The sequence below is a fragment of the Sphaeramia orbicularis genome, chromosome 9 (genome assembly GCF_902148855.1).
Source record: "Sphaeramia orbicularis chromosome 9, fSphaOr1.1, whole genome shotgun sequence".
In the NCBI taxonomy this organism is placed as follows: Eukaryota; Metazoa; Chordata; class Actinopteri; order Kurtiformes; family Apogonidae; genus Sphaeramia; species Sphaeramia orbicularis.
This window is the reverse complement of record NC_043965.1, coordinates 9,492,416-9,505,351: the sequence shown is the minus strand read 5'-3', so window position 1 is coordinate 9,505,351 and position 12,936 is coordinate 9,492,416. Positions and strand designations below refer to the sequence as shown.

Here is a 12,936-nt window from a genome sequence, read left to right as displayed (position 1 = left end):
ATCAGAGTAAAACACCTGGATTTCTCCCTAATACTCTGATGTTTTCCTGAATGTACACAGGTTAATCAGATTTATTTAGTTCTTTTATGTCTGTGCATGTGGAAACATGAAATGATGAAATCTAAAATTGAAAAAAACATTTTTGTTAACTGAAATAAATAATTAAAAAAAAAAAAGGATAACTAACTGAAACTGTATTGTGTGCTTACAAAACTAACTAAAACATATAAAAATTACCGATAAAATTCCCCTTGCTTTCGTCTTCGTGGATGTCGAATTGATATGAAATCGATATATTTCGCTTGAGCAATTTTGGCTGGCGGCACCATATGGCACTTCACAGTTGGTCACTTGTCATCATTTATGCCACATTTCTACTACGTGGTACCGGATCGACTCGACCTTTTTGCATTTCCATTACGTAAAAGGACCTGAAATCTGGTACCCGGTACTTGTTTTTTGGTATTTACTTCACCAAAAAGGTTCCAAAATGGGGAAAGAGATATTAAAATGTGATGTTAACACTGCAGACCACTGACTGGTCAAAGAGTTAACAAGATAAAAGAAGTTTCTCTCAAATTAATTCATCGTTTCTATCCTCACAAACTGTTCCTACAAAGATATAATAAAAAGGACATCAGTGTGGACTGCTCTTTTTGTTATCAATCAGAAGACAACTTATATCATCTGTTTTGGTCCTGTCCCTTCTCAAGCCTTTTCTGGCAAGACGTCTGTTTTTTTATTTGTCAGAAATATTGATTCTGATTTTTCTCTTACTTATGCAAAACTATTGTTTAGTATTTTGTCATATCTCAGATCAATACTACATCATCATTCTAATTCTGTTTTTAGCAAAATATCATATTCATAAATCTAAATTCTTCAATCACAAACCTTCTTTTTTTTTAATTTTTAAAATTGAGCTTAAACAATACATTTCAAGTATTTAATATTCTGAAAATAAAAAAGCGACCAGAACCACTGATCTATGGAACACTGATAATTTTAACATAAACTGATGCATTATTTCTGCCTGTATATTTTGTCCCCCTGTATTCTTTATGTTTCCATTGTATTCTGTAAAACAGAATTTTTTATTTTTTATTTTTTTAAATGGTCAAAGAATTGTCGCTGCGTCACTGCGTCATAAATGTGCGACCCGCCATTTTTAAAAACACAGATACGGAAGTTGACAGTAAATATACCGGTAGGTTCATTCACACGGCGGTAGCCCGGAAAACTACACTGTGGTCGGCCGAGGAGATTCAGACATTTGTGTCCTTGGTGGCTGAAGAAAAACTTAAGCGTGTGTTTGACGGGACAACACGCAACGAGTGAGTTTATCAGCAAATCTCTGAGGAGACGACACGGAAGTTACGCACCTCTATAACGTCCAGGTACTCTAATGTGGCAGATAGCAAAATCATTATGGCTTAAATCTGGCCCAAAACTGGCATGCTATTTTGGCAAAGTTCTGGGCGGATGTATGGGCCCTAAATGGCCCAAATAGGCAAGCCAAAATCAAACCAGAAGGAAGCCAAAATTCACCCAAAACTAGTTGCGGACTTCCTAAATATAGCCATAATTGACCCAGAAAAGCCCAAATCCCCATAATCCAGCCAAAAAGTAGCCAAAACTGACCTAAAAGGAAGCTAAAATTCATCCAAAACTAGTTGCGGACTTCCTAAATATAGCCATAATTGACCCAGAAAAGCCCAAATCCCCATAATCCAGCCAAAAAGTAGCCAAAACTGACCCAAAAGGAAGCTAAAATTCATCCAAAACTAGTTGCGGACTTCCTAAATATTGCCATAATTGTCCCAGAAAAGCCCAAATCCCCATAATCCAGCCAAAAAGTAGCCAAAAATGACCCAAAGAGAGGTCAAAAGGAGGCCAAAATTCACCCAAAATTTGTGTTGATCATTCTTTTAAAATGAAGCGGGTTTTCTTCTGGGTAGAAATTCCTGCTCTTTGTGCAGTGTTTTGGCTTTACAGAAATATGCCAAAACACATCCATATATGGAATAAGATGCTGCCGCTCTTTAGTTAATCTTCTGGCTTGCCATAAACATGTCATACCATCCCAATACTTGGTCCCGCTCTTTGCCCAGTCTTTTGGTTAACCACACATATGCCATAACTCAGCCATATATTGCTGGTGCGTCCAAATCTATAATGGATAACCTTAATCATATCACAGTTAAGCCTAAAGGTTTTCATAATACCAAAAGAAAGCCAAAAATTCCAAATGTATGCCATAATACTGCCAAAATATTTGCTCTCTGGGTAATGTCTCTCCTTTGCACTGACTTGTTGTGGAAATTGAAATAGTTTTTTTTACTGTTGTTGTTTTTAAGTTTTTTAAGTTTGTGGATACTGCTGGAGCCTGTAAATTTCCCTATGGGATGAATAAAGTATCGATCTATCTCTATCTCTATCCTGTGATGGAAAGGATCTCCAGGAACTGTACCTGGTACCCGAGCCGGTTCTACTTGGCATTAGAGTCGTCTTCTCGGCCCCACTCTACCTGCAACTTGGAGACTAAATTTGGGAGGAAGCAGCAGAGTCCTGTTTGGGATTTATTTGAATACGACGGCGAGGAAGATAAAAGGTATGAAAAAACTAAAATTAATACTAAAAGTAAAATAATGCTGCGTTCCAGGCAACCCGTAACTTGTCTTTTTCCAACCTTCTGCCGGTGAAAATGCACTGGAATGGCAGTCAGACCTGTGACTTCCCACCCGTGGACTCATACTAGATCAATGTACTCCCAATTCCGAGCTGTGACGTCACATAACCCGTGAAATAACAATGGCAGCCCCCATGGATGAGGTGTTTATGCCAAATGGTTTATTAAAACAAGCTATTGCTCTGACATTGTTTTTTTGCAGATGTTCTGCATAATCAGCAGCTACTCTATCGTTAGCTAGTTTGCAGTCCATTGAGTGCAAGAATAAATTAATACCAAATACGAATCCAAATATACAAATAATGCAAAATAAAAGGTATAACAGCTTTTCTTGCCTTACGCGCTGTTTTTACTCCTCTGTTTCCCACAAATAAGCAAGGAGCAAGCACCTCTGGCGATAGAAATGATTGTAAATGAGCATAATGTACGGTCCACCATGCTGGTTTGTTTACATCTAGCTACCACAATTCCTTGCGCATGACTTGCCTGGAACATTACAAAGCCGTGAGTCGTGGTTTGAAGTCGTGACTTATGGGCTCAAAAACCGGCCTGGAACACAGCATAAAACTAAGCATTTAGAAAATAAAAAGAAAACTAATAAAAACTGGCAAACCTGCTTTAAAAACTATTTAAAACTAACTGAATTACAGAAAAAAGTCAAAACAAAATAAAACGGAACTATAATGAAAAATCCAAAACTATTATAACCTTGATTCCAACTCCATTTATATTACGAGTTAGACAATATTGTGAAGTCACCTGACCTTTGACCTTTGCCCACCAAAATCAGTTGTTGCTTATGTCCAAGTGAACATGAACACTAAAGTTGAAGCTCTCCTAAATACAACTTTTGGGTTTTCCTTTGCATCGCCATATATAACCTAAAAACAGCACTAAAAGCCTTGGACAGAGCCGACAGTAAAACTCCATTCCACTTTGAATTTAGTTTTACCGTTGTTCTTTACGTGCTGGCAGACTTTTTAACAGTACCAGGGTTGAGCCGAAAGAAGAACGGTCAAACTCAAACCATAAGGATTCACATTAATTTAATAAAAACTATAGTAAACTGATGTCCTTATATTCACACAGTGATTAGTTTATAGCCAGTTTTCCGTTCTGGTCTTTTTGCTGTTTTTATCATTTTTAAAATAATACTTTCAGAAAAATATGCACTTATTTCATGTCAACTCCACCCTATTTTCTGTGAACATATTCATTATTTGGTGTCAGTAACCTTGAGTTGAGCCACCTTCATCACACATAGCATTATTGAGAATGTTTGGTTTTGTCACAACAGAAAGATCCAGGACGTATGGAAAAATTTTCATTATACAGGCACCAGAGAACAGATAGATAGAAGAAATTATTTAACCCATAAAGACCCAATCACCCACCGCCAACCAAAACTATCTACTGATCTAAAATGTTTAATAACTTCTGATCCACTAATCCCATCACTACGTCAAAATAACTGGTGTAAAATGCAGTTTGTCGTCTTTTCATGGTCACTAGATATGACCCGTTAGGACGTTCAGAGGCTCCATAATTACTGTGGAAACATGTCATCTTCTACAACATTGATCCACCAGTAAAACCCATGGAGTTTGATAAATAACAGTGGATGGAGACTTTTGATTTTATGTCTAGTTTATGATATTTGTGCTGAAAAAGTAACTGTTTCCTTGTTTTTTTCTGATTTGATCAAATAACCTTTGAATTAACCCTGAGTTTTCAAGAATATCTACATGATCAGTGAATCAAATATAGGAAATACATAACTGACATTGAGAAAACTTAAAATAAAGAGGATAATATTAAAATAAATGGTAATAAATCACTTTAACAAAGGTTAAATACAGAGGAAAATTCATTTGGGAACTGTCACAAAAGTACTACTGGGTTTTTATGGCTTAATACGGATTTGAACTTGTTATGCAAATTGATTAATCAAAAAAAAATGTACTCCCGCAAATTCTGTTAAAAATGCGGATCGATTGTGACACATATTTTCTGTCTGTTTTGTAAAGTAAACGTGTTTGCAGAACTTTCACCAAAGGATCACCTGAGCATGTGTTCCAAAAATGGAACAAAGGTACAGATCGTTTTTATTCCATGGTCTTATAGTCAATGCTTGTGCACATATAGACAGAACATATTCTAAATAATTACTGTTGTCTGTGTGGAGGAAAGAATTTTACATTTTTCATGCATTAATTTTCATGTTATAGGGCCTTAATGATGTACAATTTAATGAGGAATCCCAGGTTTCATGTAATAACCATAATTACAGTCCTTATTTCCACAGCATTATATGGTTCACCATGTTTTGTGCGTTCGTTTGCTGTATTTGGACAAAGGCTCACATATAAATGGTGGTTCAGTCCTAATGGGATGCAGTCATATGAAGGAGAAGCACACATATCTACTGTCTGGCACAGCACCGAGGTTTTTTACATACGAACTACAAAGTTGTGGAATAAATTTAGACTGAAAGTTAAAACTAAACTGATGGAACTTCTCCTGGGAACTGCAAAAAAAAAGTCCTTTAAAAAACATTAGACCATTGGGTGTTGTCAGAGAGGTTTTTGCTTCAAGACCCAAACATCCACTGGCGACCAAAAGCATCTACTGATCTAAACTGTTTAATACCTGTGGATCCACTAATCCTATCAATACATGTAAATAACTGGTGTAAAATGCAGTTTATCATCTTTTCATGGTCATCAGATATGACCCATTTGGACATTCAGAGGCTCTGTAGTTACCGTTGAAACACCGTCATCCTCTACAACATTGATTCACTAGTAAAACCAATGGAGTTGGATCAGTGACAGCGGATGGAAACACTTGGTTTATGTTCAGTTAAGGATAAATTTGACTGAAAATAGTGTGTTTTTCCTTTTTTCCCCTTAATTTGATATAATAACCTTTGAATTTACTCTGAGCTTTTATGAACAGCTACATGATCAGTGAATTAAACATAGGATCGTGTCGTAATAGATGGAGATAAATTGCTTGGGAAAGACAAGAAAAATCATTTGTAAGTTGTGACTAAAATAGTTGTGGGTTTTTAAGGGTAAGAAAAGTTCCATCACTAGATTAAATAGCCTATTGGGAAAACACCTGCTGAGGATAATTTGATAATAAATGGTGATGAATCACTTGTGAAAAACAAAAAAAAACTCCCTTGGAAGTTGTTCTACAAGTAGTTTGATAGTTCGATCAATGACAGTGGATGGAGACACTTGGTTTATGCTCAGTTATTGATATCTTTGTTGAAAAAGTCACTTTTGACTCAGTTTTCTCTGTTTCTGATACGTCTTTTATGAACGTCTACATGAGCAGTGAAGTAAATATAGAAAAATACATAAATTGTTTGGAAAAAAATGAAAATATATAGTATAACATTCTAATAAATGGTGATAAATCCCTTAAGACACGTTAAATAAGGAGAAAAAAATTCATTTGGTAACTACCGCAAAAGTAAAGCTGGGTCTTTATGGGTTAAGCATGTGTTGAATTAAAAACACGTCATTCTTAATTTTCCCATACAAACTTGACTGTAATAAATACAGATCTGAATCTGTTCAGTTATTGATATCTTTGCTGTGAAAAAGTCACTTTTGCTTCAGTTTTCTCTGTTTCTGATATAATAACCCTCAACTTAAATCTGAGTTTTAATTAACATGTACATATCAGTGAATTAAATATAGAAAAATATATGATTTACACTGAAAAAATTTAAAATGTAGAGAGTAATATTATAATAAATGGTGGTAAATCACTTAAGAAAAGTTAAATACAGAGGGGAAAAAAATAAAATTATATATATATATATATATATATATATATGTATATATATATATATATATATAGGAACTGCCACAAAAGTATATGTAATTTTTTTTTCAGTGACATTTGCTGCACTACCTTCCACTACTCCGTTCTCCACAAAGAAATTACACAAAATTCTTTAGCGTAAGTGTCTAGGACAATACCGGAAAAAGTATAAATGTAGTTTGATTTTTCTATGTGAAAAGTGTATTATGGAAATGAAACATACATGACAAGGAAAACATATATGATTGCTGAGGTGAAGCGTACGTGGTGCACTGTTGACCTGGTCTGTAAACGAGGCAGAAGGTGCAAAATGCAGCGAATCTTGACACCAAAATTATAGGCTGTTTCTGGATTGCCAGTGACACTTCCCTTACTGTAGCTCTCCACGCTGTGACACATGGAAATACCAGACAAGTGCAGTGTGTGGCATTTTCACTGTGGCAAAAATGCCACCAGCAGTGCACTCACATGAAGAATAAAGCACTCCTGTCATTTGCTAACTCTCTGAATTGCTCTGAGCTTTCCACAGTGTTCTAGCATGCTTTATAATCTTGTCTTGCACACGGCTTGTGCAATTTTGTAGGTAGTTGCTTAAAAGTTTCATCTCAAATGGATGGAATTCCATTTAAAGGCTCCTATGTACACTAATGTGATTCCTCCCAGGGTCAGCGCTCCAGTCTTTAAATCAACATAAAACTATTAAAGATTTTCATAAAGAAGGTCAGAAACAGTAGCTGAAACTTGCACGTGCTCAACAGTAATGGCACTTTTTTTTCTATTTTTCTATTTGTATAAACTCCTCCAATATACAACGGGATTTTCTCTGAAGGAAATAAATACGGAAGACTATGACTCTAAGGCAGTTTTTTTCAACCTTGGGATGGGACTCCACATGGGGTTGCCTGGAATTAAAATGGGGTTGCCTTAAATTTCTAGTAATTGATAAAAATAAAAACTTACTAATAAAAAATATATGGTGAGTTGACAGAGATAATCCCAATCCATAAAAGACATAACGTATATAAATTATGTATATAAATAGAAATACAAAGGAATGTGTCTGAAAACATAATTATTCCAGTGCAGTCCATTGTATTGATAGGATTAGTGCAGTGTTTTTCAACCTTGGGGTCACCTGAAATTTCTAGTAATTGATAAAAAAAAAAAAAAACAGTAATGATTTTCAACCTTGGGCTTGGGACCCCATGTGGGGTCACATGCAATTTCTAGTAATTAAAAAAAAAAATTACTAATAAAAAATATATGGTGCATTGACAGAGACAATCCCAATCCATAAAAGGCATGACAAACTGTGAAGTTGAAACTGAAGCACAGTGGTTCTGTTTATCTGTCAAATGTTCATTGTGGTCGGTTTCAGATGCTGCAGCTCTTTCATAATTCATAGTTTGAGTTCTTGTTTGTTCAGTATTAATTGTCAGCCTTGTAAATCCAAGCTGGACTGACTGTACATATCCTGACCAAGGAACATAAAATTCTCCCTTTATCTACATATTGTGCAAAAATGTTCCAGGCGTTAATTCTTTAAAACCTGACATGTCAACGCTGACGCACCCTTCGCATATGCAGTTTGGATGGATGTAACTCTTTCACGGTTTGTGCAATTGGAAAAATTCCAGCGGTTTCCAAAACCTGAGACATTGTGCTTTATAGGCTTTAACGGGTCATTACGTTAATGTCACTCACATCTGTACTAGAAGCTGGAAAAGAAGCTGTTGTAGCAGAATTATAACAGGCAGTACATTGTAAATGACTGTTAGATTTTGAAAGTTCTAGGAGTCATTTTTGTGAAATACTGTCGTGCATAATTATTCCATAGTAATTGCAGAAGAAATAGTAGTGTGTAATTTTGACAGTGTTACATGCAGATTTTTGTATTAAATATAATGTAAAATAATATAAAAATGTGTTTTATCTGACAAATAGTCTCTCTTTTATCTCAGTAAGTATTTATTTTTAAAATAGACCCAAAGTGCTTCCAAACTTGCTTCATAACATTAGTCTGCATCTGGTTAGACTTTTTAGCCCCATGTCTGGTTTTTAGGAACCAATTTCATAGAAGCACCCAATTGGAAAAATTCCAATGGTTTCTGACACCTGAGACATTGTGCTTTATAGGCTTTATCGGGTCATTACGCTAATTTTACTCACACCTGTACTAGAAGCTGGAGAAGAAGCCGTTTTAGCAGAATTATAACATGCAGTAAATTGTGAATAATTGTTAGATTTTGAAAGTTCTAAGTGCTCTGGAAAAATTAGCAAATGGGCTCACTCACAGCATATTTTCTAACCTTTTTATGGTCAAAATAAGAAAAAAAAAAAGTCCAGACTGACCATTTTAGGCTTAGGGTTTAAAGCAGAGGTCTCAAACATGCAGCCCGGGGGTCAAATCTGGCCCGTCAGAGGGTCCAGTCTGGCCTCTGGGATGAAATTGTGAAATGCAAAAATTACACTGAAGATATTAATCATTTTAGTTCAGGTTCCACATACAGACCAATTTAATCCCAGGTGGGTCGGATCAGTAAAATACCATCATAATAACCTGTAAATACTCACAACTTCAATTTTTTCTCTTTGTAAATGTAAACATTTTCATGTCATTTTATTGTATTTACACTAAACCAAACTATCATTTCACAAAAAAACCCAAATAACCTGAACAAATATGAACATTTTGAAATGTCTGAAGTGCAGGATTCTGCCTGTCTTTAATGTTTTGTGTGTTTGTTGATCCACTGTGATCTGTAAGTTGTAATTTACATATGTAAATGATAAACTGAGACATAAAATTGTTAAAATTACACTTCGTTTTCTTAAGAAATTTCAGTTTGTTAATATTATTTACATTGTTTTAAAGGATAGTTGGTAGATGTAAACATTTTCATCACATAATGTAACTTTTTTTGCTCTAAAACATAGAGGAAAGTTTAGAGTTGACGCTATTTGTATATTATTATTTTACTGGTCCGGCCCGCTTCAGATCAAATTTGGCCCAATGTGGCTCCTGAACTAAAATGAGTTTGACACCCCTAGTTTAAAGGTTTAAAAGATATTTGATTTTAACTCATAAAGACCCAAACATCTACCGGCGACCAAAACCATCAACTGATCTAAACTGTTTAATACCTGTTGATCCACTAATCAGTAATCCACTATCAGTACATGTAAATAATTGGTGTAAAATACAGTTTGTCATCTTTTCGTGGTCATCAGATATGACCCATTTGGATGATCAGAGCCTCCGTAGTTACCGTGGAAACACCGTCATCCTCTACAACATTGATTCACCAGTAAAACCCATGGAGTTGGATCAACAACAGTGGATGGAGACACTTGTTTTTTTGTTCAATTATTGTTATCTTTGCTGAAAAACTCACTTTTTCTTCAGTTTTTTCTGTTTTTGATATAATAACCCTCAACTTTACTCTTAGCTTTTATGAGCGCTGACATGATTAGTAAATTAAATATAGGAAAATACCGGATTGTCACTGAAAAAAAAAACAAACAAAAACACTAAATACAAAAGATGATATTACAATGAATGTTAAATATAGAGAAAAATTCATTTGGGAACTGCCACAAAAGTAACACTGGGTCTTTATGGGTTAAATATTTCAAACCTGCATGATGTGTTCATTTCTAAACACAAATTAATACCAAAAAGCTGCGTTGGTGCAATAAGAAAACACCTCCTTTGTATTTCTCCTGGGCAGCAGTGTTTTCATTGTGTGGTCTAATTAGAGACTCAACCACACATGACATCCACACAATCAATCACAGTAATACAACCCTGGGTAGTTCTGGAAGGGAGAGAAATTCAGAAATGTTTTCAGTTTGAGTCGGCCTTTTTGGGACATTAGAAAGTATAGCAGACCTGCTGCAATGACGCCCCGTACCCGCTGCAAAGAAACAGCTCATCAGCCACCCTTCACACTCTGAAATACAGCATCATCACTTGAAAATGTGATCATTAAACAAATGGAAATTCAACTCATTTTCAAAGGAGTCAAATGTCTGAATCCACTTGTGTTTATGCCAGGGTTTTGTTTTCCCTGGTGTTATAATGTGCAGTTTTGAGTTGGTTTAGATAACACAACATTAACAGCTCAGATTGGGTGGTTTGTTTTTTTTTTCTACCTGGTGTTTTTTTCCTTTCATTTTTTACAGCGTGCAAACAAAGAAAACCATCAAAAATACAAATGGCCTGATAATTATATACACAACCTATTCATAAAAGCACTTTAATTTAATAGATATAGCCGTCTTGAAGCCCTCTTTAAGGACAAAATTTAGGAAAATCCTATAATTTGACCAAAAAATACATAATTATGTTTGATTTTAAGCTGAGCCTGCTTTGGAATAGATGATGTGATTGTGGAAGCTGCTAATATGCTGCATCCTGACTGAATCGCACATATGAAGATGCACCAGCATGAGCTCACATTAATAGAAGACGATGAACGGCAGTGATGCACAGACTGATACATCTGCATCACTTTTGGTTTAGATAACACATTAACAGCTCACATTGGACTGTTCCTTTTTTCTACCTGGTGTTTTTTCTTTCACTTCTTATAGTGTGCAAATAAAGAAATCCATCAAAATTACAAACGGCCTGGAAATTATATACACAACCTATTCATAAATGCACTTAGATTTAATAGATATATCCCTGTTGAAGTGATTTAAGAACAAAATTTAGGAAAATCCTATAATTTGACCAAAAAACACATAATTATAAGTTTGATTTTAAGTTGATTTCAGAATTCCAGCTGCATTGGAATAGATGATGTGATTGTAGAAGCTGCTAATATGTTGCATCCCGACCAGCTTGAGCTCACATTAATTGACGACGAACAACTGATACGTCTGCATCTCTTTTGGTTTAGATAGCACAACATTTACAGCTCCTATTGGGTTGATCCTTTTTTCTACACCTGTTTTTTTTTCTTTCATTTTTTTACAGCGTGCAAATAAGGAAAACCATCAGAAATCCAAACGGCCTGATAAATATATACACAACCTATTTATGAATGCACTTTAATTTAATAAATATATCCCTGTTGAAGTGATTTAAGGACAAAAGTCTGGAAAATCCTACAATTTGACCAAAAAACACATAATTATAAGTTAGATTTTAAGCTGACTTCAGAATTCCAGCTGCTTTGGAATAGATATTGTGATTGCAGAAGCTGCTAATATGTTGTGTCCCGACTGAATCGCACATAGGAAGATGCACCAGCATGAGCTCACATTAATAGAAGACGACAAACAGCAGTGATGCACAGACTGATACGTCTGCATCACTTTTGGTTTAGACAACACAACATTAACAGGTCCTACTGGGTTGGTCCTTTTTTCTATGCCTGTTTTTTTCCTTTCATTTTTTACAGCGTGCAAAAAAAGGAAAACCATCAGAAATCCAAACGGCCTGATAAGTATATACATAACCCATTCATGAATGCACTTTAATTTAATAAATATATCCCTGTTGAAGTGATTTAAGGACAAAATTCTGGAAAATCCTACAATTTGACCAAAAAACACATAATTATAAGTTAGATTTTAAGCTAACTTCATAATTCCAGCTGCTTGGAATAGATAATGTGATTGCGGAAGCTGCTAATATGTTACGTTCTGACTGAACTGCACATATGAAGATGCACCAGCATGAGCTCACATTAACAGAAGACAGCAAACAGCAGTGATGCACAGACGGATACGTCTGCATCACTTTTGGTTTAGATAATACATTGACAGCTCATATTGGGTTAATCCTTTTTTCTACCTGGTGCTTTTTCTGTCACTTTTTACAGCGTGCAAATAAGGAAAACCATCAAAAATCCAAATGGCCTGATAATTATATACACAACCTATTTGTAAATGCACTTTAATTTAATAAATACATCCCTTTTGAAGTGATTTAAGGACAAAATTTAGGAAAATCCTATAATTTGACCAAAAAAACACATGATTATAAGTTAGATTTTAAGTTAACTTAAGAATTCCTGCTTTGGAATAGATGATGTGATTGTGGAAGCTGCTAATATGCTGCGTCCCGACTGAATCGCACATATGAAGATGCACCAGCACGAGCTCACATTAATAGAAGACGACAAACAGCAGTGATGCACAGACTGACACGTCTGCATCACGTCCACTGTCAACGAACAATGTCACATTAATGGGACAAAGCAGAAAGTCCTAGAGAACATCTAAGACTAAAACCAGATACTGTCAGAAACCTTATTAATTCAGCATCAAACACCAGTAACTTCAAAATATGAAACCTTTTGTTTTATAAAAGACATAAAAAAGATATGTACATATATTGTTTATAATGTGATGCAGATATCAAAATGACATCTGACAAAGCCTTAATATGAAAA

General features: G+C 35.1%; 1 protein-coding gene across 1 annotated transcript in view; it reads left to right on the top strand.

The window, feature by feature from the left end:
- Positions 1 to 12,936, top strand: part of LOC115425596 (submandibular gland secretory Glx-rich protein CA-like) — a 611,393-nt gene that overhangs the window by 565,717 nt on the left and 32,740 nt on the right. The window lies entirely within an intron of this gene.